Below are 18,579 nucleotides of genomic sequence, written 5' to 3'. Positions count from 1 at the left end.
AACATCAAGATATCACAATGGGCAGCATCATGAACAACAACTGGAGACAACATACTGAATGCAACGAGTGTATCGAATGCAACAAACATAATGAATGCAGTGAATGCAACGAATGCAATGAATGCAAGAGGAATGTTGTTGACAACACAGAGGTGGAACAAAGTTGCAAGATCAAGCATATCCACCGATAATGAAAGAAACTTTGGAGACTCATGCTATGAGGTGACGGCACGACATGAAGGTCGCGTGAAGACAGAGTATGGAATAGAGAAGGAGTTGCATGTGCTGAAGGAGCAACTCAGGAAGAACATGAAGCTACATAGGCAGAAGAATGAGTTGTAGCAGGAACGGGAACAATAGTGGGCATAACATGCACTCCGGATGAAATTGCGCCTGTACAAGTTAAAGATCCATCCTAGTAGCTAACACGGAGTAGACATGGTGAGCAGTGTTGTTGATCGCATGCAAGGGATTCAACAACATGCATGTCATTGTGTGCACGCATGCAATCCAACCCATTCAACACACTCAACAAGGTGAATACAAGAAGCAAGTCCAATTGGTGTTGAACATGTACTTCGGCAAGTTGATGCACATGACCACCAACACACACTTGAAGATCAATAGGGACAGTATGCATCAGTGTGTTTCTGGTTCAGCTGCAGCAAGAAGACCATGCGCATGTTAGCAAATGTGTTAGATGAAGGGGCCAAAACAATGCACTAGTTGCAACGGAGGCAAGAGTTTGCTTCAACAAGATGTCACCACGAGGTGCATGCACGCCATCACAGGCAACCAAGCTTGGCGTTAGCTCATCACCTTCACCATCACAAGCATTTCAAAGAGTTGGTCTCATCACAGTGGACCGAGCGTTAGTGATTTCTTACATGGCTTGCTCAAGCCATGTTGTCTCACGTGAGTACATGTGCATTGTAATGTTGAGTCATGTCAAGTGTAAGTCAAGTGTCAATAGTTGGATGTAACAGTCATAGAGTAGGTGAAAAGTCATGAGGGTTGTTGCACTATCACAAAGGGGAATGTCAAGGGTCACCGCCCCCCTTGCTATAAATATTCCCTCATAACTCATTGTATGGGATTTTGGTCAACCAAGCTTCTGATAATAATAACTTGGAAAGAGCTTGGACAATATTGTAGTGCACCTTGGCTTCTCCACTGCACAGAGCTGGTTCATCTCTTTGGAGGAGTAGGCGGATGTGGCTATAACATTCCACTATTGGGGTTAGTGGGTTTACATAGATGTATTGTATGATTGGAACTTACCCTTCTTTATATAATAAGAGCCAACATGTTTTCACACATGTATTGTATCTTTTGTAAGAATGAGCTTTAAAACTTGTAATGCATGTTGCTTTAAATTGTGTTCTACATCTGAACTGATTCATTTGTTGTAATCCATAATCTATTAATGGAAATGTGTTGTGTATGTTGTTAATGTTGTCTCATCCGTGTCTAACTTGCCTCTATGCGACATCGCGGTCAAGGCATTACCTTATGAACCACTGTTGGGACTTGTACACCAAACAGTCTGAGGTTTAATTGGGACTTCTTACCGGGGAGATCCCCGTACATGTTGGTAGGTCCAACACCATCAAAATGTTGCTTTATTATAGACTGGGAGGTATACGAGTTGGCCACAAAGGCAACAAAACTGTTTCCCTGGAAGGATTGTAGAAAAGTTGAAATGCAGCTTGTTTTTCGTTGTCTATTATCAGTTGAATGGAAGGTGTGGATTTGGGATAATGACTATTCTCATGTGCATCATCTCCTTAGATGGATAGGGGTTATCCATAGATGAACTTAGATAAAATCATGAAGATAATGATTATCCCAACTTTTAAACTACATGCTCTATTCATCAACGTAAAAAGCGAGTTTGGCTTTCTATGCTCTACATATAATAATGGGTAAGTATTGTTTCCGTTGATTTTTGTTTTTTCTGAACAAGATCGATATATGTTAATATAAATATGGAGAGATCCTTGTAAAAATCATAGAAGCACACACGGGTGGTTGTGAATGTCCATCTACATATGCATGCAGTAAGTGTCGACACAGAAACTGGGATCGATAGATCCGGTTAAGTTCTTCCAAGCACAGTGCAGAAGCACTCGCGGTGTCTTGATATTGAACGATCTTCATTTTGGTGAGTCTATAATGTCTAGAAGGTTATGTACATGATGTAGTGTTAGATTTGGTTGCACTGACCTTGATTTAGGAGTCAAAGTTAGTTGGAATGATATGCGAGCTTCGTGGTGAAGCACCTTCATGCATGCCTTCATCAATAAGGGACGTTGGAGGATAGTAGTATGCCACCATGGATCTTGTTGAATGGGTTGAATTGACCATTAACAGAATAAAAATTTTGGCATTGGCAAAGTTCACACAGGAGGGAGTGATGGAACTATTTTCTATTCTGAAATAGAAGGCGACTCTCTTTGATCACTCTTTGAACCCAACAGTGTGGGGAGAACATGAAATCCAAAGGGGTTCAGATAGTCAGAATATTTAATCAGTAATATGGCCTTTGTTTATAAATGAGGGATTCATGTAAAATGGTAAGACACTCCTCTGATATTCACAATGGATTAAATGAACTCATTGTAAAATTTCTATAGCATTTTTGGTTTTCAAAAGCTACGTGTGCTCGGAGATGAATATGAGTTCTGTGTTTAAAAAAAATAAGTCTTTAAGTATAGTTTTTCATGTTAAGATTATGGAATTAAAAGTTTTACTGAGTGAAATTTACAATATGCCAACAGTTAGCCCTCGAGGCTGCAGAAATGTACTTGGAATAATCTGTGATAGAAGAACATTTTAAAAACTGTAAGGTATATGGCTTTTTTGAATTTGACTTTTTGGATTTGATGACCCAAGGATGACCATTGGCCTTTTGTAATAAAAACATTAGGTTTTTATTTCTTATAGTTTCCAAGAAACTTACCAGCTTCAACAGACATAATAATTGTGTAACATTATTGTGGGATCATATAATTTTATTTGTTGCAACTGGAACAAACATTTGATGTATGTTTGCATTATACAGTAAATACATTGTATTTGACAATGTTGTCAACAATTCGCTCATAGAACGCGACATAATAGTTATAATTTCCATTGTGACTCTATGAAGAGTTTTCAATACTTAGTGACGAGAGTGGGCTACTTATCATAATAAAAAGGCCATTTTTGATATGTGTTATAATGGTCACAATAATTCGTTGTTAAAATGACTCATATGTGTTATAATGATAATTTATTGATAGTTGAAGGAATGTCAAGCCTTGTAAGCTTAGAAATTGCATCTATTGCAGTAGGACAATATCCAGAACAAAGGAACTCTTTCAACTAGAAGCACACGAATGATTTATGATAATAATGATTTTGAAGTTTTTTGAATTGAAAATTTATACATAATTGTTTACAATTTTTGATCCAAGTGATGATTGTTAAAAATCAAATTTTATCTTCGAAATAGAGACATGGTCATATAAAAAGAAATTAAGAATAAGGGAAGAAGTCTATTGAGCATTTATTCCAAAGCTACTGGACAACTTCAAAATAAAATTCCATAGTGGTCTCTCCATAATGCAGCATTAACTTCGTGAAAAACTCCCTTTTTTTTTGAAGCACGATATCAAGTTGAGATAAAGAGAAACAAAAACTTATGAAGTATAGTTGCACAAGTAAGCAAGTGAAATATGAAAGAGAAAGCCTCGGTGTTAAAACATTAACCAAGGTATGGTCAAGCATGTAAAAACATGAAGAATTTTTTTCTAAAAATGTTTTCTATGTAAGGGAAAATTTGGCATAAAGCTCAATGAATGAATTTATTAACTGTTTAATGGTATATCACAATTTAGAATTGTTGAGGTACATGAAACATAGATGTGAAAACTCTTTTGGCAAGACTTGGAAATCCTACATGGAAAACATAGTTTGCATGAGCTTAAGAAAATAACTGCTTATTTGGAATTGCATAGAAGAGTTAAATCCTTATGTGTAATGATTTCTGTATATGAGCAAAGGCAGTTTTCTACTTGCAATTCTAGTTTATTTTAGTGGGTTGATTTTTATGTAAATCTCCAAATTAGTCATGCTTGAGCATGTGGAGATTGTGGTTTCGGAAGTGAAGGTAAAATACATATATAGGCATGGTAGCAACTAGATGTACGTAAGGAAAACTTGGGAAAAATTGGTATTATGAATGATGAAGAGAAATTAGAAAGTTTTGCTTAAAACTAACACAATTTCTACCATTGGATCAACATGCCAAACCATGACATCAACCAGTTGATGAACCATGTGGAAAACTATATTGGAATTGATTTTTCCAATAGGTAAGAGATTTAAATGGTGATTGGTACAATTGCGATATAGATGCATGGCTAAATAAAATCACCTAATCCTGGAAAAGAAGATTATATAATAAAGAAAACCATGGTTGTATCATTGTTTTATTGTTGTGTAATTATACATATACCCATGCATTGCCATGAATTGTATGTGTTACCATAGTTTGGCTGAGTGGTCATTCAGATAAAAATGTTTTAAAAAAGATCATACTTAATATCCATGCATAGTAATGAGTCATATGAATCTTCCATGTAAGAACTTCTTGATGAATTCTGGTATTGATGGTCTCTTACATGTTGAATGAAAGTAAAAGTCATTTCTCAACAATCATAAAGATGTTGGTTACACTAATGCCTATTAAGGGGGAGTATGTTCTGTAGAAAGAAAGAGTGTGATCGACCAAATTATTATATTGGTAAAGTAGCGTGGAGTTGTTGTTGTGTTGCGATAGACTGTATGTTTTGTTTCTTAGATGTTGGGCATAGTTGTGACTTGTAGAATCAATGTTAGGCTGCTATCAATGCTTACAAATATGCATAACATGTAGAAATTTGGTTTTTTCCTCCATGAAGAGGATTTGAGTTGCTTGAACTATATTGAAATTATATTTTGTTAGCATACATGCTTAAGCTATTATGTGCCAATAGTAAATAGGCAAAGTATGCATGACTATGTTTAAGAGTCAGGTTGGACAAGGAAACAGAAGGTTATTAGTCTTACTGATAGGAAAAAAAATCTTATAACTAAAGTTGTTATAACATGCAATAGGGATAAAATGCCTTAAAAGTAATGTTGTTCAATTTTGTTTAAGATTAATAACAAGAAATGCACATGGAAAAAGGATATCATTACTTGAGTGGCACAGTTGTTGCCTTTATGAATGCAAGAATCATAATTCTCGTAAAACTACACTATGATTCTGGTCAGAGATTAAACTATGGTCATCATGCTATAAAAACAACTTATAAATGGTATAATTGCTATGAAAGTATTATTCCAAGGTAAAGGATGGTGAGAACATGTTATAGTACAAGACTATATAGCCTGTACAAATTGTCATTCCAATTAATCCTTTGATTAATGCATCTACATACAATGTGATTTGTTCTTCGGATGGAAGAAAGTATGGTTAAGGGTATATTTTAACTTAAACAAATTTCCATGACATATGCATCTTTTGATGGATATGTATAATAGAACCTATAAGTATCTCTGAGTGAAAATCATCGTAATTGATGAAGTAGCACAAATGGTATGGACCACGTCGTCAACCAAATGATATCTAACAATCTATTTAAATAGATTGATATTATAATTTGTACCAAGAAAATTTGAGAGGTTCCTTTATTGGATTTCATTGATAATGTGTCTCGACAACACAAGAAATGTTGCGTAATTCAAATAGGAATTCATAACATAGATAAATCATCTTTTGGTTAAGGGTGATTTAATGTTAAAGAGGAGCTAACATGTAAGTACCCTGAGATCATAAACACTTACAACTAAAATGGGTGTAGGATTAAATGTAGTAAAAACTTTTAGGTATAACTACACTAAATTATGCATGCCCAACAAGTTTTTGAGGCATACAAAGGGAAATAGTAAATCATATGGGATGAATTATGATCTGATGATATGTGAGATAATAGTATGCTTTAGGAGATTGAGAAGAAGGTATGATGAAAATATGCATGAATACAGTACTATACTAATGATATTATAACCAACGAAATCTGGAAATGATCTGCACTTCACAAAACTTTCTTTGATTACAGAAATGAGCCATAATTATACACATTTATTATCAATTGAGCACATTTGTTTTAATTGCTAGAAAAAGAGAAAATAATTTTTGGTATGATACTAACATGGTAGGAAAATATGTGGACAAAGTTTTGACATGCAAGTGATAGCATGGGAATGGTATGATGGGTAGAAGCATAGATGGTACTATGTATAACAGTAGATATGGTACTGTATGACTACATATGTTACAAGTTTGAAATAAGATATGTATATCAGTGTGCATAATACAAATTGTTTGTAGGTATGCATGAATACATTAGATAAATGTCTGGAAAGCCAACTGACCTGGAGGTTACATAGAAAAAGGAAAGTAAGATTTGTATAACTAACCATGGTTAATTGCAGTTTGGCATACGTACAATTAGGATGAATATATATGATGAATATATATTATTATGTGAACTAATCTGTTATGACCTTGTAGACATATTAATGTGGAAAATATGCTAACTAATGTAGTGTATGTAGAGACACTGCAAGAAGTTAGTGTTTGACAAGAACACAAAGGCTTGAAAGAATGCAAGTAGATAACATGCATTCTCTAGATAAAATAAATGATAAGGAATAGCTTCTTTAATAATATTAATTGACATATTATGATATTTATCATAGTTAAAATTTTGCATCTATAAATTCTCACAAATGGTTTGATAACAATGTTACAGGTAGCTATGAAAGGAGAGCACTCCTTGAGACTGGTGTAACTATGGAAGGAGATGTGTTTTGAGCACTCCTAGTGACTGATGTACATCGAAAAAATTGCGTCAGATGAAAGAGCCATGAGAGCTATTGATTCAGAAACTAGCTACCTGTGAACGAGGACATGATGTAGTGATACACCGAGGATGATCTAAAATTTTAGGGGGGAGTATGTTACACCCCTCCCTTGTGTGATAAATTATTGCAAACCTAACCTGAGTTAAAGCTAGGTGTGATATCCTCCCTTGTATGTTAAAATATTGTAAACCTAAGAAGAGGAAAGCTAGGTTTGATACCCTCCTTTGTCAGTTAAACTATTCTAAACATAAGCTGAGGAAACCTAGGTGATATGTAATATGAAAATAAAATGTGTCATTAAATAAATTAATAAAACAAATTACTTGGAGGGTGGAGCATCAAGAGAGAGGAGATTCTTGCCAAATCCCATGATGAATGGGATAGAGATGAATCTTTCATGATAAATGTTGTAGATGTAATTTTAGATAAGCTTGGATGGATTGGAGATCGATCGGATGGAAGGGAGATAAAGATCCATTGGACATAAAAGCTTTGCAGGAGATAAAGGAAAGCTTTTATGAGGAAAAGCCTCGTGGGAGATAAAGATGTGTTTTTCCGAAAAAGACCTATGCAAATGAAAAAATTCACAAAAGCGGGATGCCACTAATGGTAACTAAATCATGAAAGAGGGTATTAAATACCCAATGCATTGATCAATTGAGGACAGTTGATCCTTATCAAGATCATCAGCTCGGGGGAAATTAGAGGTGATTCATGGCTGGGTGGTGGTGCTCCTCCCTCCAAGTGATGGTTTAGTTGGTGTCACATGAGTGGAATGTGTGTATGATGATTCTTACTCTCTCTCTTTGTTATAGTTCCAGTTGTTTATGAAAAGAGTTCTTAAGTGTCTTCACCATGAGAATGCTTGATGAATAATAGTATATGCTTATGTATTAATATAATTAATGATGTTTCCCTCTAATCTAATGAGATTCACTCGCATGATATGTGTTTTTCATTAATCCTTACTTGTTAAGAGATTAAAATCATTTAGCTCAGATATAATGATGGTTGAATTTATCTCTACTATGGGAATGATGAATTTCTTATGCATGTTGCATTCCAGTGTGAAGTTAACTGTAGAAGCATGTTCAATGGGTAACAGTTCTAGGACCCATTCATGGTAGAATTTACATGTGACAATTATTCATAAATAGATTACCTGTGTTAATGTTTTCTTATGAAATGATTGGATATATTGTGGGCTTGATGTGCATGTCAGTATTCCTTTGACCATGCTTAAGGAGTTGGAAAATGATAACTATAACTTGTTGATGATAATGATTTCTGTAATGTCTCCTTGAAGTCATTATTATGAAATTGTCATATAATAGTGTTAAGATAGTTTTTGCATCTAACATCAAGTGGTAACTCTATTGCATGTGGGACACTTAGGGGATCATGCTTCTAATTGCATAAGTAAAGGAATTGCTTCTGATAAGGGTAGTTTAATTAGTTAGTTATGCATGTTGAACCAAGGGTTGGTCAGAACACCTTGATTATGCTTAATTATATTAATGATGCATGGCCAATGCTCGCCATAGTAAACGTAATATAATACTCCATTAATGCCTGTGTGGATTAACTAGAAGATTATATAGGTTTCATGCCATGATCATTCCTTCACACTTAATGACGGTTCTGATATATAAGTTGTTTATAAGGTTCTTAGGGTTCCCATTACAGATCTAATAAAGCATAAAAGAATGATGCAATATTATGAGATTGTATAAATTATTAATAATACTTGTTCTTGCGACGATAAAGGTATTACGTATGACAATGGTCAGATCTTAGTTGTAAAAAAAGAAAAATTTATAGAATTGGAAGCCTAAAAAGCTATTATTCCTGGGTAGGCCAAAGGGGTACGTTACATATACAATAGATTGTTCCTAGATCCCAAAACTGGGACTACCAGATTGATTTTTCATTATATTACTCTCAATGTTACAATACATATATATACATGCTGAAGCATCTATAAATCTCAATCCATTAACCCCAGATTAGAAACTAACCATGGTTCCCTTGACCGGATCTACAAAATACCATGGACATAAAACCATCATGGTCAAGACAATGTGCAAAAACCACACAAAAAACCATAGATAGGTCTACCCACCTAATATAGGGTCAAAAATTATTTTCCTTTAGAAGTTGTCCTGGACCGCATAAAGGGGATCTACTACCCCTCATAAATACCACGATAGGGGTGGCTGCTGCCCCCCTTATTACCCCTCTATTGGGCCTAGCGCAACGAAAAACGGGTGTTGTCAGCCCCCCATGCGTGGGGCTAGTCGTGGAAAGAATATAACACACACCCAATAACCGAGGCAATACGAAAGGAGAAAACAGACTTTGTTTCCCACATTAAATACTCTCTTTAAAATTTCGAATAGGAAATTAACCCTTGATGGGTATATGAAACCCTGAGAGGATTTTAGCCATTTCCAAACCGATGAAGGGATTAACCCTTAAATAACATATAATTATCATATAAATCAAAACCTGACTACGTATAACAATTAAAACATGTAATTACAACAAAGAATCTATAACAGTGAAGCACCGAGGGGTTGCAATTTGCTAGTACCCAAGTCAGGTTCAAGAACATCTTGGACATAACTAAGGAGAGCAAACAAGGAACCCATCTCCGGAAAACCTAGTAAGGTCTTCGTGCGGGTCAAAAAAGAAATGAAAAACTTGAAATAGAGTTCATGAAGTGAGTAAATGTATACAATTGGGTCTACGATAAATATTTGTGAAGAAGTTCATTGGAGGCATAACCTCGAAACAATAAAAATGGAGGAAAACTATGTTAATTGAGGCCCGAGGGTTTGTAAGTTTAAAAAAAAAAATCTATCGCTGTTACTTATTATATAGGAAGTCATGCCATTAATTCTCATGGATGCCCTCAAGATTAGACTTTACTAATAAGCTAATAGAATGTGATTCCTTTACATAAATCTGCACAGATATTTCTTTAAAAAAAATTATTAACAAAATATTAAAAAATTATATTTAATCTAGCCTAGTCATATGTGTACTTTTCAATGAAAACAAATGTGCACGTCTTTTCTCGCTGAAAAGCAACTTGTGATATGGTAAAAACTCTTGGTGCCTTTCCTTCACACGAGAAGTACATGAAACTCGTGAAAACAATAGTTGAATTTTTAAAAGTACAAAAATAAATCATGACTATAATCAAAATAGTATACAGTGTTGACGAAACTTTTATGTTTTAAAACAATTTTATTTAGCAAACAAATTATCAAAAATTATGTGCACGTCTTTTCTCGCTGAAAAGCAACTTGTGATATGGTAAAAACTGTTGGTGCCTTTCCTTCACACGAGAAGTACATGAAACTCGTGAAAACAATAGTTGAATTTTTAAAAGTACAAAAATAAATCATGACTATAATCAAAATAGTATACAGTGTTGACGAAACTTTTATGTTTTAAAACAATTTTATTTACCAAACAAATTATCAAAAATTAGTTGACTCTTTTTAGATATTATTTAAGAACAAAATTATAATAAAACCACACTACAATATATTTATAAAAAACATCCAGAGGATAATTTATGTAAACGAAATTATTAATTTTAAATTTATTCACTTAAACAAATATAATACTAGCACAACCATATTTACCAATGTAGTTAATATATGCAGATAGACGTATATCTACCATCCACTACATTAATAATTGTTAAATGTATTTTGTTAAAGGCTATTTATATTTATTTTTAATAACTATATAAATAACAATAAACATATTTATATAATTATGCTTATTATATTGATATTATTTTGTATATTGATATAATATTAATTATTACATAAAATTTTGCTAATATATTAATATTTATATCTCAAGCTATAATATGATTCACATATAAAGTAATAATATTATTTAGTAATTATTAATAATAAATTCTTATCTCTCACTATTACATTTTCATCAATAATTAGTATATGTTTATTACTATAACTATCAATGTATTTTGTATATTTTTGCGCGCATATGATCTTTCCGCTTTTAAACTCGGGTACTAGTATTAATCTGAATTGGTTTTAATTCAGATCTCTGCGCGTGTATGCTGGGAATTCTAGATCTTTATATAATTTATGTAATGTTTCGTGGATAGCTCTATACACAAGATCTTTTTTGCTGGGCATTCCAGATCTTTTCTGCGCGTGTCTGATCGGCTGCTCTTCGAATTTTCAGAGGACTGCATCTTACTATGCTTCTTTCAAACATTTTGAAGAGTGTTGAATTCATTGTTCGCTGCCTCCCTTGCTAATTTGGTTTCCGGATCTGAAAGGTCAACCATATCCATGAAACATGATGCTTGAAGGTATCCACATGAATTCTGCGGCTCTTCATAGATTTGTTGTTCTTTCATAATTCCAGATCTGCGGCTCTTCATAGATTGGGCTTTTCCATGGGAGCCATTGCTAGAATACTGCAAAACGAAAATTTATGGGAAACTCAAGACAAGCCTGCTGGCTGTTATATGAATAGTAGATCTTGTGGCTACCATAGATCTGTTGCTCTTCATTGTAACCAAGTCGTGATATAGATCTGTGGCTCTTCACTTCTCTTCTCATTGATTGGGTCTTTTGCCGTTTATAGATCTGCGGCTCTTCTTTATAGATCTGCGGCTTTTCTCTTCGCTTCGGCAATCTTCTGTGGCTTTCTCTTGGGCAATTTTTTATACTTAGCAGGAGAGCATTCTCCAGATGGCTCCCAGCTTCACGAAAATAGCTGTTGGCTTAGTTCTGTCTGCCTCTGGGGGGCAAGCTCCTGCCCATATCGTCAGTGAAGCCCCAGCTCCCACTGTCCAGGTGGTCCAGGCCTCACTCGATGAGGCTTTGAAGTTCTCTGAAAGTGCCCTCATCTGCCGATTCAATGGTTTTTGGCCGCGGCTGACAGCTCTCCACAGTTGGATCTCAGAGGTATGGAAGCCTCTAATTCCTGATGCAATTAATATCTACCCCTGTGCTAGGGGTTTTTTTATAGTAGATTTTGAAAACCTTGAAAGCAGACAATGTATTCTAGATTCCGACCCTTGGTTTTGGGAAAAATGAGGCCTATTCATGAAGCCATGGAACCCATCATTCGATCCCTCAACAACAGTGATAACCTCAACACCAGTTTGGGTGAGATTGCCAAACTTACCCTTGCATCTTTGGAATTTCTCTTCGCTAGAAGCCATTGGAAATGCAATTGGGAAATTTTACTCCAGGTGTCTAGAAATAGAGGAATATGCCAGAACCTCCTATGCATGCATCTTTGTGGAAATGGACTTCAGTGCCAGATTCCCAGCTGAAATACACCTAACAAGTAAAAACTATGTGTGGAACCAGAAACTCGATTATGAAAGTGTCCTCTTCAGATGTCGATCCTGCTTTGAGACAGGCCACCTAGCCAAAAATTGCCCAAAAGCCTCTGCTAGAAAAAATCACCACAGATCTACATGGTGGGAAGGAGCACAAAAGGAACACTACACTGTCATCAAGGAAGAATACTCTCGAGAAAACTCTGAATCACAAGAAATCGGGCAAGAAAGAAACAACTCTCAAGACAAGCAGGTGGAAAGCCCCGCCCAACAACAAAAAAGGGAACTGGACAACCCCTCAAGCATCAACAGTTATGAGGATTCGAATACCGCACAAAATAAATCTTCATTTAACAGCAAAGCAGATCTCCTAGACCAAATTGCTTCTCCGACTATCTTCAAAAGGACAAACACAATAGATTGCGAAGCTAAGACACCAATGTCCCAAGAACCAGAAGAGATGAAGGAAATGCAAGATAAAGAAAGTTGGAAGACCGTAGAGAAGAAAAAGAAAGCTACAATACCAATCTCGCCAAGAAAGACGAGGAGCCAGACAATTAGAAACTAAAAAAATTATAGGTCCGATAGACCAATTTGGTCTCAGTGGACGTTAACCACCACCATCATCAATAATATTTACTATAAATAAAATATATTATATTATTTCTTGCAAATTATATGTTATAATAATAATAATAATAATAATAATAATAATAGCCCATAGGTCTTTGGATTGATGATGAATGGGTGCACTTTTAAGGCACTCTTTGCGATAGGTCACTGGCTCAAATCCCCTATAGGTGCTTACCTACCAAAAAATAAATAATAATATATATTATAAAATTTGTTATTTTATATATTATATTATTAACATATTAACACTTATATTTCAAACTATCATACTATTCACATATAATGAATAATGTAATAACAATATTTTATTATTATTTATAATACATATTTATCTCTCACTATTATGTTATCATCTATCATTATTACATATTTATTAATATAACTATTAATGTTTTTTATATATTTACTTAAAGTGTATTAATACTATCAATAATACATATTTTATATCAAATTAAAAAATAATATATATATATATATATATATATAATAACAAACTCAAGGATTATTATTGTAAACCCAATAGATTAAAAACTCGAGAAATTAATGTTAAACATTATGATTGATATTATAAAACCTAAGATTAATATTATACCGTAACAATATAAAACTTTAGTTTAATATGATAAACCCAATGGATTATAAAATTAAAGCATTGATATTAAACCCTTGGATTAAACCCAATATTATAAACCTTATTTTTTTCATTGTTTCAATGTAACACTAAATACATTACAATGTAACATATCATTATGAGAATGATTGTGACACTTATTGTTGCATAGCAACGGTGCTTGTTACATTGTGATGTTGCAAAATATGATAGTTTGATGATAATTGTGACACTACAACATTGGATAGTGCGACTGTGCTTTAAATAGGTTTAATATTTCTTAAACCCTATAGTACTTTAATTAATATTTTTGGGTTATTTTTTATTTTATATTGTTACAGATTTCAATAATTTCAATATAGTCATTTCATTTCTTAATATTTTGAATAGTTTTCGCATCAATCTCATTCCATTTTTGAATAATTTGTTTAATGTTTTGCATATGACTATACATTTCATCTTTATCTTGGAAATTGAATTATATGATGTAAAGACAAATGCTTTTTGAAAAAAAACTTCCATTTTGTTTATAAAACCAAAAATAAATATTATAAATGCAAGGAATTATTAATATTATAAACCCAATTGTTTACTAATATTATAAACCCAACTCACTAAGAAGCCTAAGGAATCAATATTATAAACTCAATGTATGGATAAAGCCATGGAATTATTAATATTATAAACCTAAGGGATTAGTAAAACCAAGGGATTATTAATATTATAAACCCAAATGACTAATAAACCTAAGGGATCAATATTATAAGCAGAAGGTATTAATAAACCCATGGGATTTTTTTTTATTTTTTTTCCAACAGAAACAGTTGAATTTTATTTATAAGAAGAGGTTGGGCATGCCAAACAACCTCGATTATAGTCAACTTAGAGAATTTTGTCTCTATAGAGTCCTCATATTGTAGCTTTTGTATTAGAGATTAGCTGTTGCTTTTATGCATTTGGCATGGCTGAGAGATCCTTGCTATGCTTTTGGCATCTTAGAGTCCTGTCTTACATTTCCTCTTTTCTTTGTTGCTTTGGTACTTTCCTGGGTCACGCTAATTCCTGAATAAACTCGACTGTCCAAATTATACCAAACCTACATATTTTAAACTGTATTAATATATAACCTGTCCCTACCTCCAATATATAAAGGCTCTCATCTAAACCTGACCCCACTTCAAGGTTGAATCCTAGCCATGTTCAACTCGCAATTACCGTCAGATCTTCCTCCATCCAGATCCAACCCTTATCACGTCCCTATCTGTCCAGCCCTTAACACCTCATGAGAGCGTGAAATGGGCAGATTTGTCCTGCCATGGGTCAGCCACTAAGTGGCATCGCGTCCATTTCATAGAAAACTGACTAGCAACTAAGAGCGGTGCGATGAAAACCGCTTGCCACTGCCAACACAGTTAATACCCCTCCTTCTGCAATGCATGATGACCATCAGATCAACCACACCTAGATCCGACACTTTTCACAACCCTCGTTGTCCAATCCTTAACCTGATCCCACCTCTGTACCCGACCCCATAACAAGGATAATACCCTGCCATGTACAACGCATGATAACCGTTAGATATTCCCCCTCCTATATCTGACGCTTATCGCATCCATCATTGTCCGACCCTTAACACCACAGGAGTGCGATATGGGTTGTTTTGACCAACCACGCATCAGGCCCTAAGGTAGATTATGTCTGATTCATGAAATACTGCTCAGCAGTCAGAAGCGGTGCGATGTAAACCACTTACCACTCCCCGTGACTTTAACACCCCACCTTTTCTGGTGGGCGATGACTGTTGGATCATCCCTCGCCCATATCCTATGCATCGCTTCCTTCAAAATTGTCATCTGAATGAATACAATTCTGCGCTCTGTTAAAACACCCAAAAACTATTGGCCCATGTGAAAACCTATATCATGTCGAGGAGTGGCCAACATTTGTTCTACGGAACTATGTCCTTGATTAGCTCTCCTTGTCTATTAACGAATTGGGTGTCTTTCAGGTTCTTCATCATTCTTTACCAGCATACCTTGAGCTAGAAGACATCCTTTAGTAGCCATTATATCAGCTTCCTTGTTCAGAGTTCATAGGACATGGTAGAATGAGCAGGATGTGATGTTTTCAGCCATCTTTCTTATTCTTTCAAGTGTCTTGTTTACAGCAGAGCTATTGAGTTGGTCGCCTGTGTTAAGGATTTTAATTAGGATTTTAGAATCCCTGAAGGTTTGAAGGTTTTCCTCTCTGTTCCTCTAAGCCAGCTGATTCAACTTCCTAAGTCACATTAAGGAAGTGGAACTGATGAAAACACACTATACAAACATTCAACATTAGCATTAGTGCCCTCACGAACCAATCGAAAACTTCAGGAAGCTTACCCTTGTGTCCCACTGATCTTTTGGACAACTTGACCTCTATAAGCTCTCATACTATGGGCATGCCAGTGTCCAAGGTCCTCTAGATGCTCTCACAGGCCTACAAGGTAGTGTCTAGAGACTCCTTTGCTCAGTTATATTCCAGTGTCCCCACGAATTAAGACTCTTTTTCAAGCCCAGAGCCTAGGTCATGGCCCAAAATTGCATAATACCTCTAGAATATTAAATTAATAAGGAAATGACAATGCAAAAACAATAATTTGGATGAGGCCTTGATTGGACCCCTACTAGCCATGACAGCCATATCGCCAAACTTATCATGAATATGTAATCTATAGGTGTAAACAAAAAATCTGAGTATAGGGGTCTTGTACTTAGTTGAGAATCTGTAAGAAACATTGATGCCTCAACACATGAACTACCATTTCATCCATTAGGTCATAGATACATTGATCATTCATTTACAAGTAAAAACATGATGAGATCCATACATAGCTACTATCATAAAACACATATATAACCAACATAATAGCAACATAAATACCAATGAAATCACAACCATATAAAACAAATATAATCCAGTATAATACCCATAGAGATACAAGGAAAAATAACCTCTTACTAACGATGAAAAATCCAAACCTGGGATGAGACTTCCACATTCCACTACACCATAGAATGGTTGAACCACATCTCTCTTCAGTCATTCACCCTTGTGCCATATTCCAAGCATATGTGGGATCTCATAAAACACATCAATCCAAAACCATCTAGGGGTTTTTCAGGCCAACCACTTCAACCCATTAAACAATGAATCCACCTCACAGTCTGACATCACAAAAACATCATCAAATTGGTCTCTATCCCAACCATCCAGGGCTCCAGAGCATTTGTTCCAACCAAGGCTCTAAGACTAGTCACTTTACCCATAACTACCATCAAACTCCAGAGAATTTGTCCAACCAAGGCTCCAGGACTAGTAAGTCAACCCACTAAGGGCTCCAGAGTGTTTGTCCAACCAAGGCTACGGGACCAGTAACTCAGCCCAAGTTGTTACAGGGATGCAAAGTTTTTGTCCAAAGAAGGCTTGAGGAGTTAGTAACTCAACCCAAGATAAGGAAACATGAGAATCAACCAAAACAAACAAGGAAATAAATCCACAATCTCCATGTAACTCTAGGAAATGGGAAGGCTATGCAATTCACTGTCAATACCAACAATCCTCCATGCTAGTGACAGATCATGACCAATAAACCACATGCATGTGTCATGCATGCCAAAACTAGTGAGTAAAACATACCTGCAACTCGGTACCTGCAAGAAAAACTCATTGTAGATGCTGATCCAGATGTCCTCTTACTCTTTCATTTTCATTTTTCTTCTTGCTCCAAAACTCCAAGTATGCCACACTCTCTAAGAGTGCTCCAAGAAAACTCTAAGTGTCCAAGACTGAGAGAGAGAGAGATTATTGAAAGAGCTCCAAAACTAAACTGATCAAACCTACCCACTGGTCCTCAAAAGCTTTTTTATTAGTGAGGCCTCTATTTTCTTCAACTTCCATGATTTTCTTTCATTTTCCTCCTCACATGCAACCTGCGACCTTTCACCTCACTTTTATCCTAATTTCCATTATTTTCATAAATATAATGGTAATTAGTGGCTTTTGCCTTTCCAAAGTCTTTGCCATTGTCTTTCCCAATTTCTTTAGCAATAATAAACCGAATGAACATCCACTTGGATGTTTTCCCCACCATTCAGCTTGGGATATGTGTCCCATCAATTGTAGTCTTATATACTTTTACATGAAAATTTAACCAAGACCATTACAAAAGTGAGATAAAATATCCTTAATGATTTATTTTCAAATGAACTTTTCATTGAGTCTACACTTTATAGAAATAAATGTTTCAAAGTATTTATATTATGTTATAAGAATACCGATGTTACGATTGTAAACGCTAATGAATATATTAATGGAGGACAATGATTGGTTAACGATGTACTTTTTTTATAATGCAATTTACTTGAGTCCAACAATTACTATCATTTGAAACCAAAACTAATAAATTGTTTTAGATTTTTGATAATGTAAATTGCTTTAGGTTTTCAAACTAATAAAAACTACAAGGTGGGAGTACCTGATTTGTTTTTCCAACTCACATACTAATAATAAATGTTTTGAATTTTCAAGTTTAAATTTGGCAATATAATTTTCTGTCAGATTTAAAATGCATAAATTTTTAGGTGGGTTTTAAATTGCTTAGTATATATTAATTAGAGATTTAAAATGTATAAGATTTTATTTGAGATTTAAAGTGTTTATTATATATAAATATAAGTTTAAAGTTTTAAATATTTTCGGATAATTTAAATTTTAAAGATTCTAAATTTAAACTTAATATTTTAAAAAAATTACAAAAAAATTGACAGAAACACATGTAAAAATGTCGATTAGACTAAACTTGTCTTTTACATGTAATACATATTTTTCTCATTCTATATACTGATTAAATTTTAGTAATGAACACATAACCTTTTCATTTTCATAGTATTTAACTAATTCTTAAAAAAATCATATATTATTTATAATTGTAAATAAATTCACTGTGTGGGGTGTAGTCCCATCAAATCATGGATTGAAATTTCATAGAAGA

General features: G+C 34.5%; 1 pseudogene; it reads right to left on the bottom strand.

Annotated features, from left to right (window-relative positions):
- Window positions 1–15,613, bottom strand: part of LOC149154048 (glucan endo-1,3-beta-D-glucosidase-like) — a 95,816-nt pseudogene extending 80,203 nt beyond the window's left edge.
- Between the last annotated feature and the right edge of the window lie 2,966 nt (window positions 15,614–18,579).

This window comes from Pinus tabuliformis, chromosome 9 (genome assembly GCF_031772625.1).
Source record: "Pinus tabuliformis cultivar Carrire ecotype Pingquan chromosome 9, CPIR1, whole genome shotgun sequence".
NCBI classification, from domain to species: Eukaryota; Viridiplantae; Streptophyta; class Pinopsida; order Pinales; family Pinaceae; genus Pinus; species Pinus tabuliformis.
The sequence above is the reverse complement of the archived record's forward strand: the minus strand, read 5'-3'. Positions and strand labels throughout refer to the sequence as shown.